Raw genomic sequence first — 19,625 nt, 5'->3', positions numbered from 1 at the left:
CAAACGCAATAATACATTGAGCTCAATGGGAATTTCTAGTTAAATGCAATTAGTTACTTTAAGGATTACTTTTCTAACCACAAGACTGGATCCTGGATTCAGTCCTGGGACATTTCCTGTAAACAATTGAGTAAAAGCGTTTTGGTTACAGTTGTGATTTTTAAGCAATATTTTTGTATTTTAAAAGTTGATACTTGAATCACCAATTTTATCCTATGGGAGGAAATTCACTTAGCAGGTAAGTGGGGTTATTGTTACTTTTTCTAACTCAGTGTTGGATTCTGGATGCAGTACTGGGGCATCTCCTGTAAACAGTTGAAAGAATGAGTTTTTGTCATACAGGTGATTTTTAACGAATATTTGTAAGTTTGCAAAATCGACACTTAGAAACTTTTTCAGCAAAAACCAGGCAATGTTATCCTATGGAAGGAAATTCAAATTACAGGTAAAGTAGGTTCTCGTTACTTTTGTAATCCAGTGCTGGGCTCCTAGGTTCAGCACTGGGACATCTATCTAAAACAAGTAAGCAATTACGTTTTCACAGTTGGTGCGATTTTTAAAGAATATTTGTAGTTTGCAAAAATCTACAGAAATTTTGCAGAAAGATAGTCAATGGTTTTCTATGGAAGAAAATTGGGTTAGCGGTAAGTATGGTTGTAATTACTTTTCAGGGTCAGTGCTGGGCACCAAGATCCAGCACTGGAATCTCTCCTGATAGCAGGTGAGTATTATCGTTTTCGTTGCTCGATTGATTTTAGGAGAATATTTTAAAGTTTAGAAACTCCACACTTGAAACAATTTCCAAGTGAAACCAGTCAATGTTACCCTTTGGAAGAAAAGAGAGTAATCAGATTTTGGGTCAGTACTCGACTGGCAGACTCAGGGGTCTCCCAGGGTCAGGTGAGTACAAGGGGCCCTTGGTTGGTGGCTGCTGGCTAGCAGGCCACGTAGCTGTGGGAGCTGGGCTCCTGGTCACTTGCTCAGGGCAAATGGGGAAGTAGGTTAGAGTAGAGGTTGCACTGCCAGGGGCACTCGGGCGGCTGGGTGCAGGGTGCTTTTGAGCCGTTGGGCGCTCAATGGATTGCAATGGAGAAGCTCAAGAACGAACTTAGGCTGCAAGCTCAGGGACGAAGATTCTTCAGGTGTGACCACCACTTCGAGAGGTAAGTTGGGTAGTTGGAGGATAGGTAGGCACTCGGGAGTTGGGCACAGGGGGCCGCAGGGCGCAGGGTGCAGGGGTGCCTTTTGGTGTCGGGAAATCCTACCCTCTGCTGCTCGCGGTTGGGGGGGTCCATGGTTCTGAGGCTGCAGGCATCATCAGGAGCGTCGAGGTGGGTCCTTGGGTGCTGGATTCGGGTCACAGTTGCCGGGGGGACATCCTTGTGGTCTTTGTTCACTCCAGCACAGGCCAGGCTTGGCGGGTGCAGAGTGTGCAGGGTTCGCGGTTCCTGGCTGATGCCAGGGGTCAGTTACTTGCTTTGTGCAGTACCACTGCTCGTGGGAGTCCCAGTTGCTTAGAGTCACAAGGTAGCCAGGTCCTCCGGGGTTTGTGAGGTTGCTGGCCAATGGAGATGCTGGGGTTTAGCAGGAGTAGGTTCGAGGGTCGACAGGCCGGTAGGGCTGGGGCCAAAGCAGTTGGTGTCTTCCTCTTGTTAGCAGCTGCACGGCAGGTCTTCTTGTTTCTTGATTTTCTTTGCTGTTTCGGAATCTCGATCTGAGGAAGGAAGGTTCAGGGTGCCCATAAATACTAAATTTAGGGGCGTTACAGGTAGGTAAAGGGCAGGGACCAATGGGTCCCTTCCCTGGGGTGGGTACACCCCCTATCCTGCCACTCTCCTGTCGGAGGGGGCAGTAGCCTAGTCCTGATTGGGCAGGGCTTCCCATCTTCAAGATGGCAAGAGCCCAGAGATGTGCTTCACCGCGCCTCCCCACCGGAGGGGTGGGGTTGGCAGAGGCTGGCACACCCCCTTTCCTTCCTTGGGGTTTCCGGTCAGTCTTCCCACCAGAGTGGGGCTCAGAACCGGTAGGGGCCAGTTGCTGAGTACAGCAAGTGACCTGGAGAAGCTCACAAAGGTGGCATGCCTTTGAAGCTTCCCCTGCCCATCCTGGGGAGGAGACCTAGCACTTCGCCCAGGATGTGCATTGTTGCTAGCCCAGGAGAGCGGATGGCTCTCTACCCAGGGGTCCAGCAACATGTCTGCTGTGTGGCAGCCTAGGCAGTCCCTCAGACAAGATGTGGATTGTAGGTTAGGTGCAGTGGGCATCTCTAAGATGCCCTCTGTCATGCATCTTACAGTAAATCCCACACTGGTATCAGTGTGGGTTTACTGTGCTGAGAAGTTTGATACCAAACTTCTCAGTCTTCAGTGTAGCCATCATGGTGCTGTGGAGTTCGCGTTGACGACCTCCCAGCACCATATACTCTTAATGACAGTACTGCACTTAGAGTGCCCAGGAATGGACCTGGGTACTGTAGGGGCACATAGCTCATGCACCTGTGCCCACACCACTGGCATAGGGCACCCAGCTAGAGGGGTGACTGAGGTATGCCAGGGCTGTGTGTGTTGTGGGCATGGCACACAAGGATGTGTGCCATGTCGACTCTTTGTTTTGTTCTGCACCAAGACACTCAGCCTGCAAAGGTAGTGTGTGTGTGTCAGGATACAGGGCCTCTAAGGGTGGCACAATAAGTGCTGCTGCCCTTAGGGGCATTCTCTGGTTACAAGGCCCTGGGTACCTAGGTTACCATTTACCAGGGGCTGATGTATGACCAGAGATGCCAATTGGGTTTTGGCTGTTAGGCAGTTTTTAGGGAAGGAACACAGGCCCTGGGCACCTGATTGGCAGGAGCCCAGGGCACAACAAGGAAAAGTGCATCAGTTATCAGGCAAAAAGTGGGGGGGGGGTTACTGCAACAGAAACCCACTTCCTTACAATATTTACTTGTCTACCTGACTTATAACATCTTCACACCTATCCAGCACTGGGAGTCTCCAAATAATATCTACTTTTCTGCTACTTATCGTGCTATTGACAGTAAACAAAAATGCACATTTATCTTTCTGTATTATTAACAGAAAATTTCTTTATTCTATGTATTTGGCAACCAGAAATAGAAAGTTATATATATATTTCCAAGTTCCTCGTATTGGTCAATACCACATATGTGGAATGTCAATCTTGTTACATGGAGTGGGAATTATGGATTCAGGTATCTCCATGTACAATTTGATTATGCGTTTGAAGAAACATAGACTGCATCTATCGCAGTGAGCAGTAAGACTGTCTTTAAATGACAAATGTCTTAAAGAAGTTCTATGGACAAAATTTCTTGGCTTCATATGATTTGCAGAAGTTTTGCAAAAATTAATTTGACTGTACAATGTTTTTAAAGAGGTTTCTGAATAAAAGAAGACTGGCGTAAATCAGCAAACCACTGTAACTTCATTGGATTTGATGAAATTGCTGCAACTTGAGTGTGATCTAATTTGCCACATTCACTCATGATTTAGCACCTATAGTGGACCAAACCACTTTCAGAACGTATGCTCCTCTTCCATTCTTGCAAAAAGATATCAAAGGAGAAAGGCAGTTCTGTTACACCTACCTCATCACCATCTTCAAATGTAAAGGAGACACATAATAATTGGCATTCTTTGCAAATAATCTTTCCAAGATTCCAGATCCTTCAAAGTGAATAGGGAGATGCTCCTTAATCTAGCTAAAAGTAACCAGATACCAAATCAGTAAAAATGAGAAAAGTAAACAGTATTACAAGTTCATTACAACAAAAAGGCGTCTGTGAAGAATATGGAACTGGGCCCTACTAAAGTGCTCTATTGCTCCTCTGGGCGCAATAAAATATATTGGTGTGCATACAACCTGGATGGAGAGGTATTGTGAAACCAAAATCATCTCAGCAAAGGCAGGTTGGGAATCAGGCCAACTGACTGACATTTCGGCACACTGATCGCCATATAGAGAGCTGTGTGGGGCAGCCTTTCAGGGAGAGGAAGACTTGAGGTTCGCCTGCTGAAGCTTGCTTCCTCTGGACTCATTAATACCTTGATGGGTGACAATGAGACCTGACAAAGTCACCTTCAGTCCTAATAAAAAGACATGAATAAGATCAAAAAAAGGCTGTGACTATCCTGGTTCATTTTTTCACCCACAGTTCACCGACATTGTAACTCCGTATCAGCTTTTCAAACTGAAATAACCCCTGGACCATAATGTCACAGGTTAACTACCTAGGTTTGAGTGTGCTGCATACTTTCTGACTATGTGAATTCAAACAGTGCAAATTTTAAGTCTAGCGAGAGACAGCTTGATGTCTCCCAGAGTATATACAACACAATACACAGAAAGAGGTTTTGATTCACCTCTAGAGAAAAAGAGAAAGAAAGAGGGAGTGGAGTAAGAGGCGAGAAGGAAAAAAGTGAGGCAGTGGAGATTGAGGAGGGAGTTGAGAAAGGGTATATTACTTTTATGGGAGGCATATGTGGTTGTTAGGTCTAGCGGTATTATTGTTCAAGTGTGAGGGGTGTACAGTGTGATTATATATGTGAAATAATGTGCATTTGTTTTTTGTGGTTCTTTAGCCTGGGGTACAAATGAGTGCCTCCATTATGCCCTTGACAAGAACTACTTTACCAGTCACCAAAACAAATTACAAAACTGCCGAATTACGACTGGATCGAAAGGTGAAAGCCACAACAATTAAACAAATGGCTGAAGTGGGATGATACAGAGCAACCAATGACTGAAGGGGCAAAATCAAAACCCCTTCTCTGTGTATTGTGTTGTATGAACTCTGGGAGACAGCAAGCTGTCTCTAGCTGGACCTAAAAATGACACTGTTGGATTTTGCATAGTTAAAAAGTACACAGGACATTCAAAACTAGGTTGTTAATCTCTCATGCCTCTCTCTCTCACAATTTCCCCCCTCCTACTCTTCCTGTCTGTCTCGGCACTCTCCTTTTTCATCTATCAATGACGGCATCCACTTTCTCCCATCTTCATGCTCTCTTTCCCCTAGATCCTCTCTGACATTCTTCTGCTCCCCATTTCTATTCTCTCTTTGTCATTTTCAAGCCTGGAGTTGTCCCTTGTGTAGTGTTGTAGTGCTGGCATGCTGAGCCCTTGCTCAATGTGTCTTTTGTTATCAAATTAATTAATGATCCTAATCTTATCTCATTTTACCCTGTGCTGTCTGTGACTTCTTCTTGGTCCTCCAATGGATCTTGTTCTGTGCTGAAAGGGACTAGAATACTAGGAGGATAGGCAACTATCAAATGAGGACTAGGAATAAGATACTTTCTGCATATAATTTTATATTCATCCCACTCAGGGACCCCATATGTAATGATCAATAAACAAATACGATTTCCAACAATCAAGAAATCGGTCAGAATCAGCAGAGTTTAGTCTAAATCTCACAGTTTAGTATAACCTGAAATGAATTACATACAATCCTAAATTAGGCTAATATGAGTTTAATAAAGCATTAACAACCTCTGTGAGATCCAGAGATATAGGGATTCGTCTTACTCTTCCGAGGGAGATTAATTAACTACTTTGTTTAGATCAATAGGAAATCAGTTGAGCTCATCAAACCCGTAAGAAAGTTCAGTTTTGTTCCAAATGACCAGTTCTAGTTCATCAAAGACAAGGTGTCTGTCTCTGTCCATTTGCTGTAGTGTTAGTGTCACAAAGGTATGATGCAAACCCTTTCAGCTGAAAAGGTTCCACTACGCTAGCAAACCAGCCGGCAGCAGATCGCAGTATTTCGTCACAGTTTGCATTGTTCCTGGATGTCCAAATTGTCAGTCTCTGTGCCACAAGGTGGGTAAGCAAGTTCTGTCCTTTCAGTTCCAAAATCTGAGCAATTATACTCCATGAGTTCCGGGGTAAAACCCCTTGACATCACCAAATTTGTCAGATCACTCTGTCCCATTGATTGTCTGTGATAGGATGAGATGATGTAGTAGGTAAAAAGTTTACAAATCAGGGAAGAATTAAAAAATCCATGATGTGTAATTTCCTTTGAAACATCATAGTCAAATGAACAATGTGACACTCAACAAATAGACAAGTTATGCTCTCATCTTTTGTCTACTAGTGTTCAAGCATCTCTTCTAGCCTTGTTGCTGTTTTTGTTTCCAGTTCAGTCAGACTGCTACAAATGTCAAAGGAACAATTGATAGTTAAAACACAAGTGGTAACCTTACAAAAAGGTCCCATAGGCTTCAGACCACTCAGTTCATAAGTTCATTTTAGAAAAAGAAACAAGATTTGAGGCCTTCATAGAATACAGCTCGTTAATGATGAAATGATGGTAAAATATAAGTCTTGAAACCGGTCCCATGATGCTTGTTTCCAGTCCAGGGCGGAGTTGGCTTGGCAGTTTGGGCTGTACTGTTCCTATAAGGAACAGGGTCAAGACTGATTTGCATATGGCTGGGTCTAAACTGGGGTGGCATGGTGAGCAAAAGAATGATGGATTTAACCCAGATCTCTTGACTGCTGTAAATATATGATTTATTCAGCATTCCTTCCATCATTTGTCGGTGTAGCGCTAAAATTATAAATCTCGCTTGTATAGCATTGAGGTATTAATCTCTCAACTAAATGCACTTTAAAACATTTCAATCACTTGTAATGAATTTATGTAAGTATAGGGTACTCATAAAAATGTAAACATATCACTATATCTCACCTATGGATTATGTGGTTTTTCCTTTGTACATATGTTATTAGAGCACACGTTTTAAAGGCACATCAAGGAAAGGTTCACAAAATAAAATTTTAGCGAAACTCATGTAGCATTTCCTTGTCTTTTGTCATTTTCAGTGCACATTTTACACATTTTAATGCATTATTTACCTCAAATACATAAAATGTTCAATACTCGCATATGAATTCTTAGTTACTTTTATTATCACATTATCTAATCACAATATCGCATGTCATTAAGGTGTCAAAATTCACATCTAATTAGTAAATATGAGATGTAACATAAATTCAATCTAATATTCTGCATGCTTTTACAATGCAGTATCTAAATGAAAACTACATTTTGTCATCTCCAGAAAAGTGAATCTTAACACACGTCATATCATTTTTCATGTAATATAGTGTCACAAATCATATTTTTTTGTAAATGTTGCAAATTGGTGCGAGGTAAAACCTCAGCTCTATCAGTCGCATCCTATGCCCATTGCAGTCTCACGTTCTTCAGTTGTTCAGCAAATCCTTACATTTGTGGACGTGAGCACGCTCACTTATAAGTGGTAGTTAATGTTACATTTCCTTATGGAGGCAATAAGGTCCCCTTCAGCAGATAGGATTTAGCACCAGTGTTGTGTCATGAGAAGTGAGAACTCTTGTGAGATCACAGTAAATCCCTTCAGCCATTTTAGATGCATAGGTGTGAAAAGATCCGTGCCCAAACTGCAGCACTCATTATTCGAGAAGTTTCCTGTGATCGGTTGGGCGGTTGAGTCTTCTGTAGCAAATTGCTTTTGTGGAATCTCAAGAGCAAAGCAACATGTGGGACCTTCTTCCATCCTTGGTTTGAATGTTTCTTTTCCACAATTCGAACTATATTTTTATGTGTGACATTATTAAATTTAGCCTGCAGTCAGCCGGGACCTCGTATAGAGAATGTGGTTTGTGCAATGCAGTGCAACAGAGAGAGACAGACCTAATCAGTCTAAAGGACCTATCACTCAGAGGTGCTTTGTAACAAATCTTGTTCTCTGAAGTAATTAGAGGATTTTCTTCTGTTTGACCTCATGTGATGATTAAAAGATATACAAGAGCCACCACTGCTCACATGATTTATGTGAAGCAACATAATGACGTACTATGGTTAGTGTGAAGTATGTCTCTTCCAGTTAAAGAAACATCTAAACATTGTGTTTCCTCTTTTCTGACACTATGAGTATTCTGGTTTCAGATGGGAATAGTTTACACCGTGTGATACACCCTGGTAACTAAATTTGTTGTTTCTGCATGTACTTGATAGAGATAGGGCTCAGGGAAAGATACTCATCTGCAGTGTTCCCCCTAATTTTTTTCCTCTTTGTGCGGCAGTGGAGGGTCTCTGTGCGCTGCAATCTTGGCTATGTGCGCCAGGAACCAGACCGCGTGCGTGTGCAGCACCAAATGTCACTCCAAACGTTTACTTTAAAAAGTGAAAAGATGGTTGGCGCATTTTTACACATACAGCGCCACGTTAAGGGTTTTAAGGTCGGTTTGCAAATTGGATAAACACTCCATGACATTAATTGGTTACACAGGCAAGTACACTTCAGGTTTAGAAAAGCACAAGACTCCAAGGGGCATATTATCAAGAAAGGCGTAAAAATTATCGCCGCAGCTTGCAAAGAGAAGAGCAACTTTAAAAACACAGCGTGTACTTTCTGGAAGTACACGCTGGGTTTTTAAACTTGCTCTACTCTTTTGTTTGTAGAGCGCCATGTGGGGAACAGGACCGGCTCCCGGAATTTTTATTTGGGTGGGCCAAGGGTGCATTTGGGTGGGCCACTGCGGGCTTGATTTGTCGCATATATGTCTAGGCAGGCATGCTTCCGGGCCCTCCTTTATCTCTTCTTAGTCTTACAAGGCCCAGTAAAACACACTTTTTTCCAAATCTCTTTCTAAATTTTATCACTCTCAAAAAGTGCTTTTTCCATGTAATGTTCCTTTATTGGGAAGAGGAGGTTTCTGAGGTGGGAGTATCAGGCAAGTGACACTTCTCGGGTTCCCTCTGTGCGAGCCTTCAGGGAGAATCCCTCTTCATTACTACCTCCGCCTGACCCCGGACTCTGCAACGCACTCCCTTACAGGCTTGATTATCCACTACTCCTCTCCAGTGCACCTTATCTCACAGCTGACCTTGGGCCCCATCCCCATATCAGGCACCATAGGACTCCACTTTAATTTTTCCCGCTAAAAACATTAGTAAAATCGCCTACAAACTTAAAACATTGAATATAGCAGTAAATATAATTAGCACGCACTTTAAAGTATGTTACACAGTAGCCCTTATGACCCGACTGCTAATTAAATAAACAAAAACAGAAAGGCCAGGACAGGGCCGGCTTCAGCGCTGATGCGAAAGTATTTTTTGGTGCCACACCAATAACCTCTTTCTCCGTAAATACCTTTACTACCACCTTCCAACAGTGCCCCTCATCTTTACGTTGCCCCTCTCTCATATGCATTTCATTTGTTGTATAGCGCTACTCATATCAGTGTAGTGTGTGTCACACAAGTGAGATTTGGGCTCTGTGAATGATGATCAAGGCGTGGCGTCGCTTCCTTCCTGCAAATTAAATTCTGTATACGTACCACAATTTTATAATGGAATGCTTGGTAGGTTTTTGATGTCATCTTATTCATCCGTGGTATTATGCCGCCTGCATATACTTTATCGAACAAAAGAAATATCCACTGGCCTTGAGTCGGTAAAGCATACTTCATCAGGAAGTACCACAAACTTGGGAGTACTTTAAAGTTATGCGAAAGCAGTTACTTGTAGCTGGGAAACTGCTTGTCCTTTGATCTCCTTTTAAATGCTTCCCCCTCCGGGACATTTTAGGGGATTTAAAGATCAGACAGTCGGATGAACTATGTCTGCTTAAGACGTGGCCCGGATAGACCACTGGATTCCTTAAAAGAACAATCATTGTGTGGTCTCATAAGTAAATACCTCTTGGACAAAATCTGCTAATTATTCAAAATAATTCTGTCTTTATCATTTAGTCCACCAATCTGCCGCCAAACTGTAGTCAATTCGACACAGAAGGGCATCCCTTAATGCAGTGCAGTGTTCTGGTATGGTTTCAATTAGGTCTAATATCCACAGAAAATGCGGGATCTTTGCACACGTTTTGTTTCAGAACCGCTGATGCTGCACATTTCTTCAGAGGATTAGCGTTGTGCCAAACAGGCACATTCTGTGTTTTTAGCAGGTGAGCAGAGTTCCAACACAACTGGTAGGACGAGGCGTTTTTCATACTGATGCATACTCTGTTGATCAGACCACAGCATGGATGCCCTTTCACACATGACAGTAACCCGATTCAAATCTCCCACTTTGCTCTTCTGAAATGTTGGCATGTATGAATTCAGTGCCAGATACTCCTTGCAATTTTATCTGCCTCTTGCATGTTCGTGCGTTCTCCCTTTGTGCTAGTAGGTAGTGTGGAGATGCAGGTGCTAAGAAGGGGTGAAAAAAACCGACAAAGCTCATTAACGTGCAAAATGCCTTTTAAAAACCCGTGAAGTACTCGGGTGCGGCTGTTGGGTGCCCGGGATGCTGCCTCAGCACGGGGGCCCACACACGACGGTGGGGGGTGAGGAGGGGCTGAAGCTGAAGCACTTTGAGCACAATGGGCTTTGCGCGCCTGCAACACCATGTCTCTGCCTCCCGCATGGATTTCGCGCCGCTCGCGATTTAAAAAGCGGCGGTGCGAACAGTCTCATAGGGATGTCTGTGCGCGCTAAACCCAGGGCACTGCGCGCTCCGGCTGACCATCGTGCGCGCGCGCCCGCGCGCGCGGCTTAGTGGGAACACTGCTCATCTGTGTTGATCTCCTTCCCTGCAGTGCCCTCCCTAATATTATTTTTATTTCTTTCAACATTTTAATATAACGTGAACATGGCCAAGAGGAATTAAAGCACTTTACAAGAGAATGAAAAATCGTAACAACAAATCAACATTAGAAGCGTTAAATACGCGATCAGTGCAGTCAGATCAGTGCAATGCAACTTAGGTGATGTGACTTAGAGCAGTCAATGACCGAAATATTGATGGAATAATACCCTAATAACCTTCCAGGTATTCTGTAACTGCATACCTCTGATAGTTGTATGTAGAGTCAACACTACCAAAAGGTGGACTCTGGGAGATACTGTTTCTGAAGCTCTGGGTTCTGACTCACTCTCTCTCTCTCTCTCTCTCTCTCTCTCTCTCTCTCTCTCTCTCTCTCACTCCTACATCTCATCATTTTTGCTCTTTGAACTTCTCTGTTCCGTACCTCACAATCCAGGATTTGTCTCACCCACACTCTCTGTCTTCCCCATAATAATATTCAAGGGACATGGCCTGGAGCTCTAAGATGGCAGGCATGGTTTAGAGGTGCTCTGGCTCATGGGCTCGTGATACGCTAAAATCTGAATGGCTACGAAAGCCAACAGCCATGACAAAGGCAGCAGACTGTTGCATGAATGCCTGTTTAGAGCCATGGGGGTCTAGAGAATAAAAAAAAAAGCTCAGAAGAGAGTGGATTGTCCGGCAACACGGTTGCCACAATCGTGGCCATCGGTCAAAAGGGCCCCTCCTATAATTTGGGACCTGAGGCATTGTGGTGTTTGGAGAGCTCCCCTACCCAGCTACAGTCTGCAGCTGTAACTCTGTGCTACCCACGGTGTGGCGAGCAAGGACTGGGGGTGCTGGGGGGCAAGTAGAACCTGGTGACTAAGGAGGTGCCCGGCGCAAGGAACTGAGGGGGCGATTGCAGGATGCTCTGCAAGCTTGAGGGTGCCCTGCATCTTGCCCTTCCAATCGCCCCTGTGAGGAGAGGGGTTCAGGACATGCTGCTGGGGCGGGTAGAGACTTGGCCCATAGTATACATGTTTCCCACTCCCTTCTCCATTTTCCCTACAGGGAGAACTAGAGTACACCACAACTTAGGAACTGGCCTGTAAAGAGGCCCTCTCACCTGATAATCACCGGGGACACAATGGTGGCTGCATGAATGAACTAATGGCCAGTGTGGGTAGCCCATAGATTGCCACCTCTACAGCAACGCTGTGACTCCCTAGCATTGCAGGCAGTTCCTTTTGTCCCTTATGCTGCTGAGGCTGAGTTCTGGCTTGCACCACAAGACTGTTCGTGATTCCCAAGCTTGGGCAACCTTGAAGTGCTGTGCTGGGGGGCTGATGGTCTCACTCACCGCAAACTCACTCAGAAGAACTGGCTCTGGTCACTGATTACATAGCAGACTACGGTGAGAGCATAGGTAGTACTAAAGATGGGTTTCCAAAAGGCAGGGAAACCTTCTACTTTTGCACCTGCAGCAACAAGGTCACACATTGGAGATGACACTAACGCCAGTGATATCATAGCGCCCACACCATCATCTCTTCTGGGAAACGGCCCTATGGCAGCAAAGCTGGACAAGATCCTAAATGCTATCATCGGGACCAGGCAGTTACTTGGCGGCCGAGTCAAAGTGATAGCAGTCAAGTTGGAACTGTTTTCAGAGGACCAATGCAAGCTTTGCAAGCTTTTGAATAAAGTGTACAGAATGTGCCATACAGGACCTCCAAATGTAAGCCAAGGAACTCACCAGTGCAGTCTGATTTCTTGAGGAAAAGGTAAACGACACAGATGTGAGATGCTGGCACAACAATATCCATATCATAGGTTTCCCGGAGGGAGCAGGGGGTGCTGACCCTACCACCTTCTTTGAATCTTGGCTTGCAACCTAAGTTGCACCTGGGGACCTCTCCCCCACATCACCATGGAGTGCATCCTTCGCATGCCCCCCTGAGGTCCTCAAAGGCCTGTGTGGGCCAAAGTCTTCAACTTCAAAGACAAAGATGCAATCTTGGAGGTCCCTACATGTAGCAGTCATATATATGAAAATGTGCAGATCTACTTTTAGCGGACTACACCATAGCAGTCCTATGTAAGCGTAACTCGTTTATGGGTGTCAAGCGCAAACTCAGAGACACAGGTTTCAAGTACTCCCTGTTACTACCAAGGTAAATTGAACGTGCTTGCAAATGAGAAATCATACTTCTTCACAGAGCCTAGAGACACCTGGGTCAAAAAAGGGGACATACTTCTTCAGAAGTAAAAAGGACTGCCCCACCAGTCAACACAAGGCCTCCTTAGTGTGAGCATTAGTCATGCCACACATTGTCCTATTATGGATCCAACTCTAGCCTCCCATCTCCAGCACAAATACACAACAAATACAATGTGAAATAACCTCTTGCTCACTATGGCGTTGCACCAAAGAGGCCCTGAGACGGACGGCCTTATAGAGGGTTCAGATGATGCTTCCTCCGATAGGGAGTCAGTCACTTCACGTACGAGTATGGCATCTGTTATACCCCTTCTAGCAGGCCCCACACAGCTGAGGATATAATTTAATCACCCCCATGCCTTTGCACCAGCAGTAGCTGGAAGGAAACCATGGGATGGGTCCCCTCGCTGCCATGTTGAACCCCCCACGGGTGCCTAGCTATGTGGACAACTAAGGACATTTACGTAGACCTTGGAGGAATCACTGTGTAAACAGGCAGGTTCCTTACTGCTTGCATGGTCACCATAATCTATTACTCCTCAATCCTCTATGCTGTAATCCAGCGTGGATGAGTCAGACCATGAGCACCATAACCACACACATTTACATGTGAACTAGTAGGTCACTACGCACTCACCACTGCCTGTTATCATGGGCCCTTGGCAGACAGTGACAGCACCCCTCCAAGCTCCACAACTTTAAAACCGGCCTGGTTACTGCACCCAAAAGACTTCACACCAAAGGCTTGGTATATTTCTTCCTTGGACAGCCAGATGCTGCTCTGCCACCCTGGGAGTGGGAGTTTGGAAGTTTACGTTACTGAGCCTACTGTCTATTGCATTGAAATAAGTGTCGCTTGAGGGAGCGGTTGCGTCCCACTGGCTTTCCCCCAGCAATCAGCTATCCTCCTCACTGCTACATCCCACAACTGTTACACATGGGTAAACTGACATTTGTGACTTTAAATATCTGTGACATAGATACTACAAGACGGCGATATTCCAACTAACAATACCTTAAAATACAGAGGACATGCTTAGCATTTCTGCAAGAAATTCATTTTGCTAAGGGGGAGATCTCTAAACTACAAAAATGCTGGAGAGGCCAATACACTAGAATTGCCTGCGCGGGTTATGCTCAGGGAGTGCTCGTCTAGATCTGACTGGCAACCCCTTCTGATCTATAGTTGTGCAGACTGACACATTCACCCCTCCCTTGCTCCCCCACAATCAGAACTCAAGCTATCTTTCACAATGGCTTGCTCTTTGGTCACTAATCAACAGCTGAAGGGCTCTACACCCTGATACTAGCGAATACTCCTTTTTTTCCTCCCCACATGACCTCCATGTCAGATTTGATCATTTTCTCTGTCGCCCGGCCACACAATTGTTGACAGTAGCTACTGGATACCTGGGTAGGACCTTTTCTGATCATTGTCCCCTTTCACTACAGCGATCCTGGGCAGGCTGTACCCCACCAGTCCCCACCTGGTGACTGAAGTCCGCAGCCCTAGAAGTCCAACCATTCCGGTGAACAACCGTCAAAATGCTCACAAACGACATTGCCAAGAACACTAACACTGTCACCAAACTCTTAGTGGAATGGGAAGGGCTAAAAACTGTGATAAGGAGACAATGCGTACATGTAATTATGGGGACCAGAGACACGAAACACCACGAATTGAAGCAACTTGAGACCTCATTGAATGGTCTGGAAAGGACCGCAGTGAAGGAGGACACTGGCGTATCATGCTGGCTGAGGCGCAGGAACAGCATGCCCGCCTGCTCAAATCATTGCGATGGGTTTGATTCAAATGTTGCATGACTCACCCCCAATGGAACACTTCCATGACAATAATTCACAAACTATACACCTACACCAAACTTGGTTTGGGAATCAACTTCCTCCAATAGGAAACCACTGCTGGTTGTATAACAACTGCATACTAGAGTCTTCATAAAGTGCTGACAGGCCAACTGATTGGTGAATGCTGCACGGTTACCCAGTAGCATTACATAACATTCCTGAGCCATCATAGGTGCTTGCACATCAGCCTCAACCGAACCAAGGAAGGGTCCTTCATAAGGACTTCCTCAAAAGTCTCCTGGTTTCAAAGTTTCAGAACTCTGGAAGCCAGCAGTGTTATATTGTCTAGCCGCTTTTGACCATGCTCTGCGATCAAGTCACTAGGCTCATTGCAAGAATTTTGCCTGATCCTAGCCACAACTAGCCTTAGCCCTGGAACCTTGACATTAAGCAGAGCTGGGTACTGCACACCTGGGGAAAAGAAAAGGCAATAAGAATGACTGACGGCATTACAGATTGACATTGTCCCTGCAAGTACATTACATTTTATTTTGCCACTCTCAAACCAGTGTACATGTTTCGACACCAAAACAGGTCATATTTGAGCCACATTAAGATCTTGTCACACATGTAAATTTAACTTCGACTATTTCTATGTTACAGTGGTATGCTCAACACCATGCCACACAAATCCTCATAGCAGGTCAAAGTCTCTATCTAAGCCATAGCTTTTAGGCAATTTTTGGTAAGGTGGAAACCTGACTGCTATTCATATCCCTACAAACATCCTCAGAAGATGCTTAGACCCTTTTATACTTAACGCCTAGGCTGTATGAGAACCTTCCTCAATGAGCAGCAGAAGGACCGCTTTCACGCTGCACTGCAATACCAATTTAGTTATTTTGGCTCTGAAGCTACCAATGCACACCACTGTCATATTCAGGCTCTGACATTGCATTTCGAGAATCGCTTCCTACAACATCCACAGTTTTCTTAGCTTTTCTGCCTTGGCCTAAACCACAGGCCCAGGGACTCCATAAGTTGCTATGGTGGTTTGTTGTTAACATTGTTTACTAGAAGTCAATGCAATATAATTAGTTAAGTAGGACCGCCTCTTCATGGAGCTCTGATGAGTCTGCATGATCACTGGTCTCTATGCCTAGAGTTGACGGGCAATCATTCCCTGTGGGACTTCAGAATGTGACTACACTGGATGTTTCTCTCCATTCTATGATGAGACCTTCCCTTGCTTCTGGTTGTCTTACGGCCCATGTCGTGTCACGGCTCTAGTCACATTGTAGCCTGCAGCTCAAGGGCCATATTGGTGATGACCACCAGCTCTTCCAATGAGGAACAGATTGGGATACCTAGGCAGTGAAATATTCTTTAGGTGATCTCCAACCTTTTGTGTAGGGAGAGTTAGTTCTGATCAGTGAAAATTATCATGAGCTACTGAAGGCCAAGCCACTTGCGCAGTGTTATCAGACACCCCAACGTCCAGCTAAATTGATTTTCAGCCTAATCCTTAGAGCCAGATGCTATGGTTTGAACAAAATACTTTGACTCTGGGCACTATAACAGGGTTGCCATGTGTGTCAGTGAGGGCATGGTGTGTGGATATGTATTAGCATGTGTGCAAACGGAGAGAGGTGTGGTGCAGCGGCCAGAGTGGCCGACTCCAGAGTGCGGGGTTCATGGTTCGATCCTCGGCAGCAGCCCAGCATCATGTGACTCTTGGCAATAGCTCACTTAGTCTCCCCGACCACCCCTAGGGCCTTGAAATCTTCAGGGGTGATATGTTTGCATTTTACAAGTATGGATTTTATTTTATAAATGAGATCTTTATGTGTAGGTGAATGAAAGCCGGTGTTGTATATACTTGTGGCACAGGACATACCTTTCGCCATATTTGGACCCGTTACATGCGCAACACAAACATACAACCATTTTTTTAAATAGGTGAAGTTTAAAGCGCCGAAAATTGTTCTGCAAAAATGTCCATAATATGGGACATTTTTCTGCACTTTAAATTTTTCCTACTTGAAAAAAATGGTTGTATTTTTCAGTAATAAATATGACGCAATATCTACCAGTCACTGGGAACAAGCTGCCTGCTGTTTGTGAATATGACACTCTGAAAGGGGAGAAAATTAAACTGAAGAGTTAACTTTATTTTCTTATTTTCTCCTATTTGAAAGTGTTGCACTTACAAACAGCAAGCATTTGCCACCTGTAGACAGTGCCATATTTACAATGTAAAAATACACTCATTTGTTTAAGTGGGAGAAATTTTAAGTGAAGAAATATGCTTCATAAAATATTAACGTTACAACAAACAAATGATGGACGGAATGCTGACAATGCAGACATTCTCCCCCAGTCAAGAGATCTGGGTTAAATCCATCGTTCTTTGCCCACTACGCCACCCCAGTTCAGACATGGCCACATGCAAATCAGTCTTGACCCTGTGCCTCATGGGAACAGTCCAGCCCGAACTGCCAAACCATGTCTTCCCTGGACCAGAATCAAGCCTCCTAGGACCGGTTTCTGGCTATCAGCCGTCATCAGCCAGGATAGCTTGACTCCAGTGGCGTAGTGAGCACGGGTCCCACGTCTGGAAATACCCATCCCACTTAGGGCGAAAAGCGTTACAACAAACAAATGATGGACGGAATGCTGACAATGCAGACATTCTCCCCCAGTCAAGAGATCTGGGTTAAATCCATCGTTCTTTTGCCCACTACACCACCCCAGTTCAGACATGGCCATATGCAAATCAGTCTTGACCCTGTGCCTCATGGGAACAGTCCAGCCCGAACTGCCAAGCCATGTCTTCCCTGGACCGGAATCAAGCATCCTAGGACCGGTTTCTGGCTATCAGCCGTCATCAGCCAGGATAGCTTGACTCCAGTGGCGTAGTGAGCACGGGTCCCACGTCTGGGAATACCCATCCCACTTAGGGCGAAAAGCGTTACAACAAACAAATGATGGACGGAATGCTGACAATGCAGACATTCTCCCCCAGTCAAGAGATCTGGGTTAAATCCATCGTTCTTTTGCCCACTACGCCACCCCAGTTCAGACATGGCCATATGCAAATCAGTCTTGACCCTGTGCCTCATGGGAACAGTCCAGCCCGAACTGCCAAGCCATGTCTTCCCTGGACCGGAATCAAGCATCCTAGGACCGGTTTCTGGCTATCAGCCGTCATCAGCCAGGATAGCTTGACTCCAGTGGCGTAGTGAGCACGGGTCCCACGTCTGGGAATACCCATCCCACTTAGGGCGAAAAGCGTTACAACAAACAAATGATGGACGGAATGCTGACAATGCAGACATTCTCCCCCAGTCAAGAGATCTGGGTTAAATCCATCATTCTTTTGCCCACTACGCCACCCCAGTTCAGACATGGCCATATGCAAATCAGTCTTGACCCTGTGCCTCATGGGAACAGTCCAGCCCGAACTGCCAAGCCATGTCTTCCCTGGACCGGAATCAAGCATCCTAGGACCAGTTTCTGGCTATCAGCCGTCATCAGCCAGGATAGCTTGACTCCAGTGGCGTAGTGAGCACGGGTCCCACGTCTGGGAATACCCATCCCACTTAGGGCGAAAAGCGTTACAACAAACAAATGATGGACGGAATGCTGACAATGCAGACATTCTCCCCCAGTCAAGAGATCTGGGTTAAATCCATCGTTCTTTTGCCCACTACGCCACCCCAGTTCAGACATGGCCATATGCAAATCAGTCTTGACCCTGTGCCTCATGGGAACAGTCCAGCCCGAACTGCCAAGCCATGTCTTCCCTGGACCGGAATCAAGCATCCTAGGACCGGTTTCTGGCTATCAGCCGTCATCAGCCAGGATAGCTTGACATAAAATATTAAGACATAAGTGGCTTAATTGAGAGTGGAGAAAAACATTAAGACACAATGTTTCATAGTAATATTTCTCTCCACTTCAAATTTCTCCCATTTAAAGAAATCACTTAATTGTTCAGTTATAAATATGGCACAGTGTCTACTGGCCACTGGGAACAAGAGGCATGTGCAACACTTTGAAATGGGAGAAAATTAAAATGAAGAGTTAACTTAATCATCAAGTTAACTCTTCATTTTCATTTTATCCCATTTAAAAGTATTAAGAAACATTATTTTATTCTTATGTTCCAATATTGAGTTGAGAAGGACTTTTATTTAAGAGTTAAATACCTCAGTTCTTCAGTTCTTCATCTCTGTGCCCCAGCCTTAGTCATACATTTGACTCCAGCACTGCTCATTATCAGGTCCTGTTATCTGCAGCCAGATGATAATAATGTAAAATAGGCACAGCCTTCCCTCAACTTTAAAAAGAACATGTGACCCTGTGCTTATTTGAAATGAACTCAAGGCTATGAGCTGTTCTCAGGTTACAGGTTTTTCTTGAGAACCCCCAAAAGTGAACAATTCAGTGACAGGACATAGCCTCCAATTATGTCTCACTATTAATGTACATGCACCCTGTGTACAGGAAATGGAAAATGATAGCTAGGTCCAGAACCTGATCATTTGGGCATCAGGGAAGACCTTCAGCACTTCAGCATGACCTGGGATCCAGCCATCATCAAGGCATCAAGGCAATTGTTCATATTACCGTCCTCTTTGCTCATTCAGTTTGTAGCTCGAAGCCTTTTCATTTTCTCTGTACTCGGTGTCCACAGCCCCTTCCACTTTGGGCCCTGTTGTGAGACTTGAATGTCTCAAGGTCCAGTTGAGACTCACACTCCAGAGGCAGACTTTCCCACATGTCCATAGAATACCCCTTTGCCTAAATACAGTCAAAGAATTAGGTGAAGCGCTGAGCTCTTAGTTGGTGGCCCCAAAGTTAAACACCTTCTAATTGCACCAGTACCTCATCTCATTCCAGTCAGCATTTGTAGAGCCTCCAGAATAATAGGCTGCATTCTTTTTTTGGCTGTCTGACATTTAAGCTTGCTGTGGTATCGTGTAATCC

Source organism: Triturus cristatus, chromosome 2_1 (genome assembly GCF_964204655.1).
Source record: "Triturus cristatus chromosome 2_1, aTriCri1.1, whole genome shotgun sequence".
Taxonomy (NCBI): domain Eukaryota; kingdom Metazoa; phylum Chordata; class Amphibia; order Caudata; family Salamandridae; genus Triturus; species Triturus cristatus.
This window is presented reverse-complemented; position numbering follows the sequence as displayed.